Below are 16893 nucleotides of genomic sequence, written 5' to 3' on the forward strand. Positions count from 1 at the left end.
CTCTTCAAAGTACGGATTGAAAATTTCTATTTTGAATTGATCAGTAAAAACCAAGACAACCTAACCCTTTTAACAAAGGTTTTGTTTCTGTGGTATTTTATCTTCTTGAATCTTTATGTGGGTTTTTTGAGCTTTTTTATGACTTTGAACATGGTTATTTCTTTTGTCTTTTGTCTTTTTTTTTGTTGTTGTTGTTGTTGTTGCTATTTCTTGGGCTGCTCCTGCGGCATATGGAGGTTCCCAGGCTAGGGGTTGAATCGGAGCTGTAGCCACTGGCCTACGCTAGAGCCACAGCAACGCGGGATCCGAGCCGTGTCTGCAACCTACACCACAGCTCAGGGCAACGCCAGATCGTTAACCCACTGAGCAAGGGCAGGGACCAAACCCGCAACCTCATGGTTCCTAGTCGGATTTGTCAACCACTGCGCCACAACGGGAACTCCTGAACATAGTTATTTCTATTTATCAATGTGAATTTGGTTTTTTAACTTTTTATTAAAGTATAATTGATTTCCAATGTTCCTTCAATTTCTGCTGTACCGCAAAGTAATTCAGGCATATATATATATATATATATATATATATATATATATATATATATATATATATGTAATTTTTCACACTAAGTTCCATCATGTTCTAACACAAGAGACTGTATACAGTTCCTTGTGCTATACAGGACGACATCATTACCTATCCATTCTAAATGCAATAGTTAACCTCAAACTCCCCGTCCATCCCCTTATTGAGTGCATATTTCAGCCATAATTTTTCCCAAGATTTTCATGTGTGCTACCTCACTTCATCTGAGAGGGCCCCCCAAGACAAGATCATCATCATTGTTTCATGGATGAAAAAACTGAGACCAGACAGCTCTCAAGTTCATCTCACTGTCAAATGAACTTCTACTACAAGCATTCTGGATGGACCAGGAAAGAGAGACCCAATCATGAGTACGAAAATATTGGCCTAACACATAGTGATGCTATGAAAAAAATATAGGCATGTTTTATTTTATTTAAATAAATACCACTGTCAGGCACTGTTCTATTTGTAAGTAAATATCCATAATGAACAAATATCAACTCATTTAATTTGCAGAACAACATGGTGAGATAAGTACTATTATTATCTCCACTTTACAGATGAGAGAACTGAGGCACAGAGAAATGATAACATGTTCCAGTAAACTCAGTGAGTGATAAAGTAGAATTTCAGATCCCAGCGGTCAGGCTTCAGTGTCCATGCTTATCATCATCATGCTAAAAATCAAGGTTAAGAGAGCAGAAACAAGTCTCTACAGAGCATTAACAAGTAATGCGATGCTTCATAATGCTTTCTGCAGATTTGAGGGTTTTGATGTTTGCATACAGCTTATCTCATTGAGAATAACAATGCTCTATGCACTTCTGCTCAGGTTTTTCAAAAGTATGGTAAAGGATGAGAATCAATGACTGGCAAGGGAAATTAAAATGAATGTTCATGGGCTCTCTCGCTTGGGAAGGATATTTTCGAAAAATGTATTATTCATTTGGGGGATGACAACACCTGAGTGAAAACCATCCATCAAATATTAAATTTGAAATGCAAAGGGTATCCAGGATATACACTATCCAGAAGTATTTTCCTGCAGAAAAATGTTAAATCACCCAAAATTCTAACCTGAAGATACTGCATCTTTCACACTAATAAAGAGTTGTTTATTTTGAGAAAAGTAAAATAAATTCCATCTCATGTGACACACTGTTAAAGGTGGCACCAGAAAATGTATTTTATGCATTTGTTTTTATTATAGTTGATTTACAATGTTCTGTCACTTTCTGCTGTACAGCAAAGTGACCCAGTCTCACACACACACACACACACACACACACACACACACGCATATTTTTTTCTCACATTATCCTCCATCATGTTCCATCACAAGTGACTAGATATAGTTCCCTGTGCTATACAGAAGCACCTCATTGCTTACTCACTCCAAATGCAATAGTTTGCATCTACTAACCCCAAGCTCCCAGTCCATCCCATTCCCTTCCCCTTCCCCTTGGCAACCACAAGTGTGTTCTCCATGTCCATGTGTTTGTTTCTTTTATTTAGAAAGGTTCATTTGTGCCGTATATTAGATTCCAGATACAAGTGATCTCATATGGTATTTGTCTTTAAATTTATTCTTTTCATTTTTCTCCATTTTTGTGGCTCCCTGCTTGTCCTTGGGAATTTGTTTCTTTAACCACTTTATCAGTCGGTGTCTGCCCCCTGTGGTAAGCTGAGGAGTCAGCAGTCTTCTGTGTTTTTCAGTTCAGGTTACAGAATGTGCTTGTTGAGAACCTTAGAACTTCAGGAGCTGTTTAGGGTGTGGCAGGGCCAGGAGAGGATTAGGGGAGGGGGACACAGCACTCAGAATGTCCCATGCTTCTGAGGGAGCTAGAATATTGCAGGGCCCCACTGTGGCATATTTCCTGGGCACCTGTGACCACAGCTGTGAAAACGCTGATGCAGGAAATAATCACTGTGGGTTACAGAGTTTGTGACTTCCGTGGGAAACGTTAGGTGTTTGATGTTTTACCTCATTTACAAATGGCTTTTAAATTACCTAGTTAAAATTCAGTTATGCCAACAAATAGAATGCCTTTTTTGGTCCATAATGCTACTATTCAGGCAGTGTCTTTATTAAAATTTGTTGATACAACATATATATGTGTATGTATGTATATATGTGTGTGTGTGTAGGTATATATATGTATGTGTATATATACATATATGGAATACATTCATAAGCAGTCTGGAGAGAATATGAGGTTAAAGGAGGTGCGAAGGAAAAATAGGAGTTCCCTTGGCAGCTCAGTGGAAACAAATCTGACTAGTATCCATGAGGACTCAGGTTCAATCCCTGGCCTTGCTCAGTGGGTTAAGCATCCAGCGTTGCTGTGAGCTGGGGTGTTGCTCAGATGTGGCTCAGATCTGGTGTTGGCTGTGGTGTAGGCCTGTGGCTACAGCTCCGATTTGACCCCTAGCCTGGGAACTTCCATATGCTGTGAGTGCAGCCCTAAAAAGACCAGAAAAAAAAAAAAGAAGAAGGAAGAATGTATCAATGCTGACTCTGAATGAATTTATTTCACCACTACTCAAGAGTTTCTGCTTTGTTTTTTACTAAGACAACATTCTAGTTATGGTGAAATACCATTGACTTCACCTTGGGAATGGAATTAAAATACCTGATTCAAATTAAATGTAATGGGAAGAAGCAGGCTAGCTCATAGCCTTGTGAAGCAATGGAAGGCAATATACCAACCAAGGCAGCTAAGGGTCCCGGATCCAATCCCAGGTCTCTCCCTCGTCTGCTCCAATGCCTTAGGAAATCTACTGAACTTTTGTGCACAACAATTGTCGTGACCATGAAATAGGGCTGATGGAGCTACCATATGAGCAATCTTTGAGAAACTTTCAAGTCAGTTACAGGGACCATAGGTAAAAGCCAGAGTGCTCCCAGGAAATGCCCCTCCCAAGAAATGTCCCACTACAAGACACCTGGCAAGTGACAGGGAAATGTGACTTGAAGCCTTGCTTATAAGTTGCTTGAAGGGTTTCTGGGAGATCCAGGACCCTTCATTCCTGGAAAGAACAAGCCTGGCCGTGACCTGCTCTACCTGCAGGAAACATGTGGATAATTCTCTTTTCAATTTCATACCCACATAATATTTGTGGAAAAGCATACTTAAAATTTCCTCCTAGGAAAAAACCCATAGCCTGTTATTTTTAATTTTTTATTATAGTTGATTTACAATTTTGTGCCAATTTCTGCCATACAGTAAAGTGACCCTGTCATGCATGTATACACATTACTTTTCTTACCTTCTCTTCCATCATAGTCTATATATAGCTTGGATATAGTTCTCTGTGCTATACAATAGGACCTCCTTGCTTATCCATTCTAAATGTAATAGTTTGCATTTACTAACCCCAAACTCCCAGTCCATCCCACCTGTGGCCTATTATTTAATAATTGTTAACTAAAATGATGTGACATTTCTATTAGAACAAGGTTTTAGGCTCTTTGTGTACAAAAGAGCCAATATATGAGCTCACATGCCATAATACACAGCTGTTTGAATTGTTGATTTTCAACCATGAAACATAAAATTTCCTACTTATCTATTTTACTCTCATGCCTCTTCGAATCCACAGACTTGGGGACTCCCTCTGGTGGTTAAATAAAATATAATTCTTATGTTAATAATGTTAAACAAACAAAAAGAAAAAAGGTCATATCTACATAAAATAACTTCTTGTATATATGAAAGTTCTTTGATTTTTAAGCTATGACACCCACCAGGGTATGGGGATGAGGAGGAGGAGGAGGAAGAGGAGGAGGATGGTGATGGTGATGAAGGATTCTATTCAACTCTGTCGTGGGTTGATTGTCAAAATCACAGATAAAAACAATCTGGCAAAAAACAAGCAGAAAAGGCAAAGCCAATTACAAACTTTTAAAAACGCATAAAGTTCACCAATGAACAAAATCCTAAAAAGAAATATAGACACTGAGAAAACATTCTGGGGTTCTGGGTTTCACAAACAGCACTAAAATTTCCGAAGGGCTTAAATATCAACAAATGCAGAACAAGGAAAATACTGGTAACATTTTCACTGTTATAGCCAAAACACTGTCTCTACAACTTTATTATTTTGCCCAATTTTTTTTCAGTCTATTCATCCAAAGCAAAACAGAATTGCTTTGCTAACAAAGTCATCATTTGAAAGTCTGATAGATGGATTTATTTCTCCCTCATTCTTACCTAGTTCTGATAAAAGAAGACGATTTGTTTTTGCGTTTTTTCTTAGCTCCTCTCTCCTTTTCACTGATATGGATGGAGTATTATTCCGGTTATCAGTGTCTTTTAGAGAGGGGAGTGCACACCCTAACCGCTTGCTGGGTTTCATGGGGTGGTGGAGTTAAAAATTCTCTCCTGCTGAAATTATAGGGAGCATCAGATTCCTGCCACTGTCAGGGTTCTTTATCAAAATACGTTTTCTTGGTTTTTGATGTAAATAGCACTGAACATGGTGGCCTGAGGATGTTCTAGAAGTAGAGGTAGAAGTGAAATGGTGGTTGCGATTTCTAGAAAATCTTCCAAGAATATAAAGAACACTTCCTCCTCCCTCTCATTCCAGTCTTCACCAAATTCTCCATGTTTATTTTTTCAAATAATGTCCTAAGGGACACCATAAAGAGGACAGGTTACATTAACCTCCTCCTCCTTTGTACCTGATTGAAATGAATTTTAATTATTGTACTTTAAGAACTAAAAAAAAAAAAAATGTTAAAGAGAAATGGTCTCAAATATAGAAAAACAAAATTATTTTTTCAGATTTATAAGATTAGCCTTAGGAGTTCCCATTGTGGCTCAGCAAATCATGAACCTGACTAGGATCCATGAGGATGCAGGTTCAATCCCTGGCCTCGTTCATTGGGTCAGGGATCCAGCATTACCGTGAGCTGTGATGTAGGTCACAGATGTGGCTCAGATCTGGTATTGCTGTGGCTGTGGTGTAGGTCAGCAGCTGTAGCTCGGATTGGACCCCTAGCCTGGAAACCTCCAAATGCCATGGTTGCAGCCCTTAAAAAAAAAAAAAAAAAAAAAAGCCTTAAAAATTTGAGCATTCTTAGAAATCATCAAACACTCTCATGTAAGAAAAATATATTTGCCCCCCACTTCTGAGTCTGTTTATATTTACATAGGTGTATCTGTTTACACATTCATCTTCATACAGCCCAGGTCATTTCTATAGCAAACACAGCCAGAGGGGAAAAAGGAATTATCTGTCTCACCAGGTCACATTACCTCAGGCTCCCCTTCCTTCTGGAGAAATCCACTGAGCTATTAAATGAACAATATGAGAAGAATCTTAGGAGCTATTAAAAAATGTAAGAGTTAATGGAGTTCCCACTGTGGCTCAGTGGGTTAAGAACCTGACTAGTATCCAGGAGGATGCAGGTTCCACAAACCGTGGTATAGGTCACAGATGTGGCTCACATCAGGTGTTACTGTGGCTGTGGTGTAGACAGGCAGCTGCAGCTTGGATTCAACCCCTAGTCTGGGAACTTCCATATGCTGCAGGGGCAGCCCTAAAAAGGAAAAAAAGAAGAAAAAAATGCCTTTAAAAAAATGTAAGAGCGGAGTTCCCATCATGGCTCAATGGTTAACGAATCCGACTAGGAACCATGAGGTTATGGGTTCAATCCCTGGCCTTTCTCAGTGGGTTAAGGATCCAGCGTTGCCATGAGCTGTGGTGTAGGTTGCAGATGTGGCTCAGATCCCGCGTTGCTGTGACTCTGGCGTAGGCTCCAATTAGACCCCTAGCCTGGGAACCTCCATATGCCATGGGAGCGGCCCTAGAAAAGGCAAAAAGACCAAAAAAAAGAGCTAAATTGAGACTGAGAACCACCTCTGAGATGGAAAGGTGGCAAACTTTTAAGGAGGCAGCCACAGGTAGCAAGTACCACTTCCAAATGGATTTTGTCAACCCCTTTCTCAGCCTCTAACTATAGTGTTACATTCCCAAGTATGATGCCCCTGGACACTTGTAGAACAATATTCCAAGGGAGAAAAAAAAAAACATTCAAAACCAAATGAGTTGGGGAATGTTTCGTATAATATGATTGGAATGAAGGAGAGGATGATGAGGATGAAGGCGGGGAAGGGGGTCGAAATGCTAAGAAAAATATATATAAATAATTTATTTTACTGCATTTAAAAGAGAAAGGGAGGGAAAGGGAAAAAGAAGACATTTGGGGCTTGGAGAATTCCTATACATCCCATTTTCCTACATAGGAATGTAGACGCAGTGGGTAGACACAGGAAGTACCATAACCACAGTATGAAAGCATGGCATTCCCCACCATCACACCAGCCTGGAAACATTGAGTGAAACTAGTGCCCCACAGAGCCCACTTTGGGAAAGCTTCATGACCTCATTTAAATGTCATAGCTAAGTTAACAGCAAGTAAGAGGCTGTGTGTGTGTGTGTGTGTGTGTGTGTGTGTGTGTGTGTGTGTAAGATTTCCCCAAAGTTTTATTATTCAAGTTCTTGGATATAATTTTTACATGCATCTGCAAAGGATCTAGTAATAGAAGTCACTATATCTTAACCCTGGTTGCCTATTACAATCACCTGAGGAACTTTGAAAAAAATCTGCATCTTATACCCAGAGACTCTGGTAATAATGTTCCAGGATAAGGCCCAAACACTAATATGTTTGCAAGTACCCAGATCATCAAGTTGCAAACCCAACCTAAACAGCCAAAGGACACCTCCTTTCCTCTTGGTTTTCTTCCCATCCCCCTTTCTCTTCTTGTCCAATGTTGTGGTTGAGGAAATGTCATTATTTCTTTCCTTTGCTAAGAGCTTGTCCAAAGGGGCAAGAGTAGGGGTAACAAAAAGAAGTAAAAGCAAAGAGAGAGAGGAGGGACCTGACCACTTTTCTTGACTGGCCCTCCCCACATGCCAAGGTTCTAAGCCCTCGGGCAAATCCTCCTATGAGTCCCATGTGTGGCTTGAGTTTCTAGGTCAGTCCTGAGAGTCAGCAGAATAACGTTTCCCAATGATGTGTTTGTAAATTGAAGGTTGATCAATTTTTTAAATACTTCCAAGAGAGAAAACTATTTGTGTATACACAGGAAATAAATATATGTGTGTCTGTGTGTGTGTATAATAGTAAGCACTGGAACTCTGCTTCTTGGCCTGCTATGCCCAATAAAACAAAACAAACAAACAAACAACAACAACCACAAAAAATTACTGAATCTCCTGGGAAGAGTGTAATGTACACCTATAGGGCCTCTGCTCTTCAATTTGACCAAGTCTTGTCTTCAGGACAATTTCTTAAAGGAGCCCCACCGTGACTTCTGGATGTAGAGATTATGGGTTAAACAGTGATGCCAGGAAGCATCTGCCAGGGCTTAGCCTTGGTCATTGATTTCTCTAAGCCTAGGACCCAACTGTCTGCTAAAGTGCTGATTTCCCATTCCTAGTCTGGCCTGTTCTACCTAATTTTCTTGGTTTCCTTCCAGGGCTGGAAGGCTTTTCTGGGCTCTTGGTCATGTGGCTGAGTTCCGGGATCATGTGTCATTCTTGCCAGGCCTTTCCTTTGTGTGTCTGAACCAAAGCTTGGCTCTCTAGGAAAGGCACTTGTCACCTGGGTTCCAAGCTTCCATCCACAATAGGAATCATACCAGTCCTGCCCTACCCATAGGTCTGTAGAGTTTGGTATGCACACCTCCAGGATTAGCAATGAGATAGAGTCAACACCATCTGACTTCTCTCCACTGAGCCAGCCCCAAGAGCAAGAGGAGTGTCCCCAGCCCAGCTTTGGCTCACTTTTCAGCTTCCAACAAAACCTCAGCCAAGCCTAATGCCTTTTAGGATACCTGCATCCAAGCATATAACTGAACTCTCTACCACAGAAACATTGAGAGCAAGTCTAAGAAAAACATTCTGTAAACTTTAAAATCCCATGCACATTATGCATTAACAATAATTAGCGTTGCATTTCCATTAATAGAGTAGTGATATCAGACATACCATATATAAATAAGATCTGTAAGTTTTCCTGAGATGCTGAGTACCATGGTGAGTGTTGTTTCAATAGACAACATGCATTGAATTCTAAAGCATCTATTGGCATATTTGGCACCCCAAATATCTAGTTTCACTACAAAGTCAGCAGCCCTTGGTGGACATAGATAAAATGTGTTTTGCTGGCAACATGATTTCCAATAGGCATTTTGAATAACAAGACCCGGTCATCTATTTTATATTTTTACTGCATCCAAAAGAATATGAGCCAGCCAGGATAAATAAGGGGAAATTCAGTGTAGAGAACAAAAAAAGTCTATATGGCTTTGTGTTTCTGATGCTATCTGCAAGGGAGCATGCCCTGAAGAAATCTCCCCAAAAGAAGTTGTGCCATGTCACAATTTTATATACTCAAGTACCAAGATGCAGGCACAGTGCACTTGTTCTTGATTTAGATACCCTTGGTTACCAGAAAGGCAGAACCAGTCTGTGCATAATCATAAAATCTGCTGCATTGTGACCATGTAGAAAAGTCACTATGCTCTTTGCATTTAAATGCTGAGGTTGGCTTCTCTTCCCTGGGTCTGTGTGCTCAATATCTATTTGGCAGGAAGTTTCGATTTCATCTGCTTGGACCATTAGTTCCAGCCAGCTTACAGCCTCTTCTCCTCTATGAAATTCTTTAGCACCAAAAGAAAAATCTAAGGTGGCAAAGTGAAGCCATGGTTAACATCCTTTTATGCACATAAACATTCTCCTTAAAACATGTATATTCCACTCACAGCGAAATCATGGTAGCCAAGCAGTTGCCTTCATCCTGTGTTATTCAAAAGAATATTTCCATAAGCTTCCAGCTATCTCTTAAATCGTGTTTCTGTCAAGAGCTATTACATTCAGTCACAAAGTATGATTCATTCTCTATTATCCAGCCTCATGTGATTAAATCTATGACTCAGCAACATTTCAAGCCACTGTATCATACACTTTGGAAACTGTTCTCCATTTACTAAAATGATGAACGTTCACTCTTCCCAGGCCCGGGGTCTTCCACTTAAGCTCTCCAATCTTTACATGCTCTCCCCACAAGCCACAGACCAATGACAGACAATCCATCCCCAGGGCGATGCCCAAGAGATTGGCCAGAGCTCTTCCCCTTTCTCTCCCACTTAAGAAATCATGTCAAAAATCAAGTGAATGACAACAATGTTCTGATAAGTATAACCTGAAACACAGTCTGAACTGCCCTGAAAAAAACTATATAACATCATATCCTAGGAAATAGTAAGAACCAGCAACCTATTTCACAATGAAGCTCAACACGTCAGTGTATTACAAGAGCATATTTGAAAAATGCTGGTCCATAGTGCTGGTTCATTGTCTGGCAATGGGATTTTTACAACACTTTATATGCGTTGCTTCATCCGGTTTTCACAATATTCCTGGGAAGTAAGAGAGAAACACATTATTTCCCGCATATTAAAAGTTTTATATATATGAGCATGAGTCAAGTAAGCAGTTACAAATTGCACATCATGGGCATCGAAGCTTTTGCTGTATGAACAGAGGGAAGAAAGGAAGAGAGAGGGAGGGGAAATGAAGGATGTTTTAGGGTTAAGCTTGCAAGGCTTCATACAAAACACTTTTCTTCTTCACCTACAATTAGGCAATGAGGCTGCTAGAATAGTATTTCACAGAGTCTGTTCTACAAATTTATTTTTCCTCCATGATACTTTATAGAAAAAAAAAAGGTACTGAATTCAAATAAGTTCTGGGAAACACTGCATACTATGTCTCTCTTAGATACTCGCAAGGCCCTTTTTGCATAGTGAAGGTGCTAAAAGTCCTACAGTAAAGAATCATGTTTAGTTTTCTTTTCCTTCTTTCTTTCTTTTCTATTTAGGGCTTCACCTGCAGTGTATAGAATTTCCCAGGCTAGGGGTCGAAATGGAGCTGCAGCTGCCAGCCTATACCACAACCACAGCAATGCAGGATTGGAGCCACATCTGCAACCCCACAGCTTGTGGCAACACCAGATCCTTAACCCACTGAGCTAAGTCAGGGATCAAACCTACATCCTCATGAATACCAGTCGGGTTCTTAACTTGCTGAGCTACAATGGCAACTCCATAATTTTCTTTCATTTGCGTTATTACCATTTATTTGGCCGTGAAAAACCCTGCCTCCTGTAATTCCTATTAACATGATGTAGACCTGGGTTCTGAGGAACACACTTCGAGAACTACTGCATAAGGGGTTAATTGTCTGATAGTTCATATACTCAAGTGTCTTACTGATGTTTTACTCACTCACTTTTATTTGAAAGAAAAAAAATAGCCAGATGCCTTATGAGAATCCTTTATAAAGGCCTCTTTTTGGATAGAACCAAAAAATAAAAATGAGAAACAAAATGTTTATCAGTTCTGGAACTCATAAATACTGCCAGTTCACAAATCTTTGGCAGAAATCACTACCAAATGCAGTAAATCTTAATTAGTGTGAAGAAAAGTATCAAAGGTTGATGAACAACTTCCCTTCCTGAAAATGTGCAGTTTCCAGAGAAGTAACTAAAGCCAATTTTGCCAATTCTCACTAAGAGTGAGTAAGTGGAGAACAGGACTGTTAGCAGAGGAGGCCTTACAAGAAACAGATTTTGGCCTCCCGAGGCTAAGCAAGTGCAGAAAATGAATACCCATGCTTTAGAATTTTATTACTGTTTGTTTAATGATAACACCCTTCTTTAAAGTAACATATTTCTCTAACATGGCAGAGAGGAAGGTAATCTCATTACCTAGAGACTCTGGAAGCAAGGGTGAGCAATTTTTAGAGACTGCAAATGTGGTGATGCAAGAAACAGGGAAAAGCAAAACAAAGCAAAACACGTGGCCCCACCAAACTGAACTCCCTTAGGTGTGTAACTTATCTCCAACCTGACGTCCCACCTCTGTCTTAGTTTCCTTGGGCTGCTATGACAAAACACAATATTTTGAGTGGCTTAAACAACTGGCATTTATTTTCCCATGGTCTGTAAGCTGGCAATCAAAGATGAGGGTGCTGGCAGGGTGAGTGTCACAAAGGTTCTCCCCCACCTCACCTTCTCACTGTGCTCACAGGACTGTTCCTTGATCTGAGTGCTTTCTCCTCCTCTTCCCATAAGGGCACTAATTTCATCATGAGGGTTCCACCCTGGTGACTCTATTGAAATCTAATCACCTCCCCAACACCACCTCCAAATACCTACCACCACACTGGGAGTTCAACATACGAATTTTGAGGGAACGCAAATATTCAGCCTATGACACCTGCCTTGTGCATGCAGGCGAATAGTGCAGAATCAAAGTCCTCCTTTACACCTTCGAGGCAGAAGATACACAAAATCCACCCCCAACCTGTCACCAGCAATTCACATGCAGTGGAACTCACATAACACACTCCTAGTGAGGTTTGCTGCATTTTCCCCTGTCACGTAGAGAGAGCAAAACATTCAGAAATAAAGATTTCTAATGAACACGCTATGACTATGATCTTGCCAAGGGACTCACAACAGATTAAGCATCTGGATCCAGTTGCCAATTTACAGGAAATGCAGACAATAAATATGGTGATCTGCAAAAAATTTTATAGGTCCATTTCCCCAGGATCTTTGGGATATTCATTATAATGGAAAGAAAGCTAAGGGAAGAGAACGTGTAGATTAAAAACAGTAAAAAGTCGTGTAAAGTTTTAAAAAGTGGGCATGCACTCTTGGGTGATAAAATCATAGAAAAAGCAAAGTCAGGGTAGTGGGTAATGGGTACTTTCGGAAGGAGAAGAGGTATGATTAAGATGGGAAAATAAGACAAGTAAGTCCTGGGGATGCAATGTACAGGATGGTGGTTATAGGTAATAATAATGTATCATATATCTGAAAGTTACTAGGAGAGTAGATCTTAAAAGCGCTCATCACAAGAATAAAAAAGTGTAACTATGCGAGGTGATGGAAGTTAACTAAACTTACTGTCGTAGTCATTTTACAAAGGCTGCATATATTAAATCATTAGGTTGTACACCTAAACTAATATGATGGTGGAATTTCCACTGTGGCTCAGTGGTAACAAACTCGACTAGTATCCATGAAGAGGCAGGTTCCATCCCTGGCCTCGCTCAGTGGGTTAAGGATCCGGCATTGCCGTGAGCTATGGGTGTAAGTCACAGAGGTGGCTCATATCTGGCGTTACTGTGGCTGTGCCATTGGCTGGTGGCTACAGCTCCAATATGACCCCTAGCCTGGGAACCTCCATGTGCTATTGGTGTGACCCTAAAATAATAAAATAAAATAAAATAAAATAAAATAAAATAAAATAAAATAAAATAAAATAAAATAAAACTAATACAATGTTATATGTCATTTGTACCTCAATAAAAAATAAAATTCAAAAAAACAACAAAATGAAGGGGCTTCTGGGAAGGCTGCTAAAGTTCTGTTTCTTGACCTAAGTAATGGTTACGAGAGAATTCATTTTATTTCAATTACGTAAGATAGATAGGTTCTTGAGATCTAAATTGCATAGTGCCTTTAACTAATACTGGATCGTGTACTTAAAACTTGGGAGTTCTCTTGTAGTGCACCAAGTTAAGAATCAGGTGTTGTCCCTGCAGTGTATGCTCTGGTGAGGGTTCGATCAGGAATTTCTGCATGCCATGGGCACAGCCAAAAAAGTAAAAGTAAATAAATAAAACTCAGCAAGAGAGTAGATTTATGTTAAATGCTCTTATTATAGGTAAATAAATACACTAATAATAATAAAGGGGGTAAGAGAAAACTTTGAGAGGTGAAGATACGCTTATGACCTTGAAGGGGGTGATAATTTCATGGGTGTCTACCTATTCCCATACTCTTAATTATACACAGATTTTATAATATCAACAATACCTTACTAAAGTGATTTTTAAAATATTCTGTTTACAATAATTCATTAATCTCTATCTTCCTTTTTGCTTCACTTGTGTTTTATTTTAAAATTAAATAGCTTTAAAATAAAACAGAGCATGCAAAACATAGACTAAGCATATTTTTTGAAAAAGATTTATTCCAGGAAAGAGAAGAATTTTTAATAGGAACTATACTGTTCAGAAGTATAAATAAATACAACATTATAAGTAACTAAATTCCAATATAATTTTTTTGAAAAAGGGAATAATGCTTTATTTCATTTGTATATGTTCACAATGTGGACTACAAAAAGTGTCCTGTAAATAGCACAAAGAGAGAGAATTATAAATATATGAAATAATATATATCTACAGGTAAATCCCCTTCAGTTCCCAGAGAAGTTATTAAATTCATATAAAGTATTCAACCGTATGATTATACGTTTGAGAATCTATTTAAAAGAAATTTTTCCTGGAAAATAACTGAAGCAAATTGTCTCAAAACAAATCAACAATAAAATGAAGCACAGACTCAGCTGTTAGAGAACATCAAAGAATGTGTTGCAAGAGCATTCTTTCAGATTTCAAAGAAGAGTTTACTTCTAAGAGCACAAAGAAAGAAGGAAAGTTTCACTTTCTATAATTTAACCCTGAAATAAAGCCTGGCTAAAAGAGCGTTAATAAAACCACAGACTCATGCCAATACAAATTTAATAGCAAAAAATGTTAATAAAATGTTAATATTTGTAACCAATTGCTAATTGAAAGTCTACCACTATAGGACCAACCGATGCTTATTCCCAGGATGGTTTAATGCTAGAAGGCTTGCTAATATAATCCCCCCCTAAAAAAGAAAGATGAAGGGGAAAATATTCTGTAATCATAATAGGTCCAGAAAGCCCATCAAAGATGTATTTCACATTTTTTTAACTTATTAATCTTTATTAAGATTAACAAGATTTTTAAAATTTCCCTAGCCACCAGAACTTTTTACTCTCAACACTACTATTAAGATGCTCTAAAACATGACATATTGTGCCAGACATATTTTTCTAAGTATTGTTCTAGAAATAAAGAAATCGTTAAAAATGTTTTCTAAGAATATGAAATAGAAACAATTGAAAGGAGCTCATACATATAAGGAGATGAAAATATGCTAATTTTATTTGCAGTTAAAAAATAGTTTCTACACGAAGAAAACAAAATATTAGCTAACAATACCTTAAGAGAGTTTTGCAAAGATATCCAGTTACAAAATTATTTTTTTTCTTTTTCTTTTTTTTTTTTTTTTTTTGCTTTTTAGGGGTGCACTCGCAGCATATGGAAGTTCCCAGCCTAGGGGTCGAATTGGAGCTACAGCTGACAGCCTACTCCAGAGCCACAGCAACGCCAGATCTGAGTCATGTCTTGGACCGACACCGCAGCCCACGGCAACGTGGGACCCTTAAGCCACCGAGCGAGGCCAGGGATTGAACCTGCAACCTCATCGTTTGTATTCGGATTCTTTTCTGCTGCACCACAATGGGAACTCCCCAAAGTTAATATTTTTAAATGCAGCTTTCCTATATCAGAAAACAACTACTTTAAAGAAAATAAACATATTCGGATCACAATAGTTACTGTTATTCAATAGCCTTACAAACATCAAACGTTAGTAGTTAGAGATGGGATTACATGTGTTTCTTTTCCACTTTTATAGTTTTCTACACCGCTTTAAAAAAAAAAAAAAAGACAGGAGTTCTCATTGTGGTGCAGCAGAAACAAATCCTACCTTGAACCATGAGGAGGTTGTAGGTTCAACCCTGGCCTCGCTCAGTAGGTTAAGGATCCGGCATTGCTATGAGCTGTGGTGTAGGTCACAGACGAGGCTGGGATCTGGTGTTACTGTGGCTCTGGCGTAGGCCGGCGGCAACAGCTCTGAGTAGACCCCTAGCCTGGGAATTGCCACATGCCACGGATGTGGCCCAAAAGACAAAAAATAATAATAATTAAAAAAAATTTTAAAGACATATTAATTTTATTTTTTTAAAAAAAGACCTATTTTCTTTTAAAATTGAAAAAGAAAATGTGTCAACAAAATTTACCTTTGTATTTTAACAGATGATACATTTCAAAGGCATCTTCCATAAAGACTCACTCTGTAAAATTATTTTTTAGTACTCAAACTCAAAGAGGTTTTAGAAGATGTCTAACTCAAGCTCTCATTTTCAAATTGGAGATTTAGAGCCTCTCAGTTGACAAGTTTGTTTCATGTTTCTATTCAATGACAAAGGCAGAATTAAAACTCAGGACTTCTGATTTTAAGTCCATATTTCTGTTACTTTTACCTAATTTTGCTTATCCACTTCATTCACTATTTTATTAAGAATAATGTTTTATTTAAAATGGATGAGCAGTGGGGTCCTACTGTACAGCATGGGGAACTATGTCCGATCTCGTGGGGGAGAACATGATGAAACATAGTATGACACAAAGAATGTGTATATACGTATGTATGACCGGTTCACTCTGCCTTACAGCAGAAATGGACTCCACACTGTAAATCAGCTATACCCTAATTCAAAATAAATCTGATTATAAAAAAATAATGTTTTAGCAATTAATGACCTTTGTTGATTTTGACTAGATTTTAGAGTATAAATAAAACACTTCTTTCAAGTCACACGGATATTTTGAGCTTGGAGGCAAAAGTCATCAATAGAGGTTTAGGGATTCAGTCTAGCCTGTTATCAAAAATTCTTGCAGGTATGTCTTTTCATTTAACACCGACAATTTTGCCGCAGCCATGAGATGATTATTTTCTGTTGTCCATGAAGACTAAAAATGGAAAGTGTTCCTCTTTCCAGTGTCTCGTCTGCCCACATCCCACTCTACTTTCTACCCATCTAAAAACAGAAACAGAATCATATCCATTCACAAAAATACATGTCCTCCTTGCCCTTTCATGGAACTCTTTCAGCAGAATTAAAGGTTTTGTGGCCAGATGCTAGATATTGTTTTATTAATAAAGGGTTACACTCATTTATAACCATGTTTCTATGATCCCAATCCAAAAACTTGATTCAGAAGCGATCCCTCTTGTAAATCTAGTTCTAAACCCTGGCTCAACTAAACATAGTCACCATGGTCAACATTAATGATTAATAAAATAGCAGAATAAATAACAAGCTGCAAAGAATTAGCACCTAGACTATAAGCAAATCACAAAAGGGCCAGCAGTATGGTTTAGACCGGGAAAGGAAGAGTAATTACAGGTCTATTCACCAGGAAGCAGAGGCAGAAGAGGAGAGAGGCTAGGGGTCCAGCAGTTTTTGACTAACTTTAGAGTAAGTAACGAATTGCTCTGGGCTATGATGGTGAGAAGGTCATCCCCCACCCACTGGTACTTTTACACTATGATTATCT

This window comes from Phacochoerus africanus, chromosome 6 (genome assembly GCF_016906955.1).
Source record: "Phacochoerus africanus isolate WHEZ1 chromosome 6, ROS_Pafr_v1, whole genome shotgun sequence".
Lineage (NCBI taxonomy): Eukaryota > Metazoa > Chordata > Mammalia > Artiodactyla > Suidae > Phacochoerus > Phacochoerus africanus.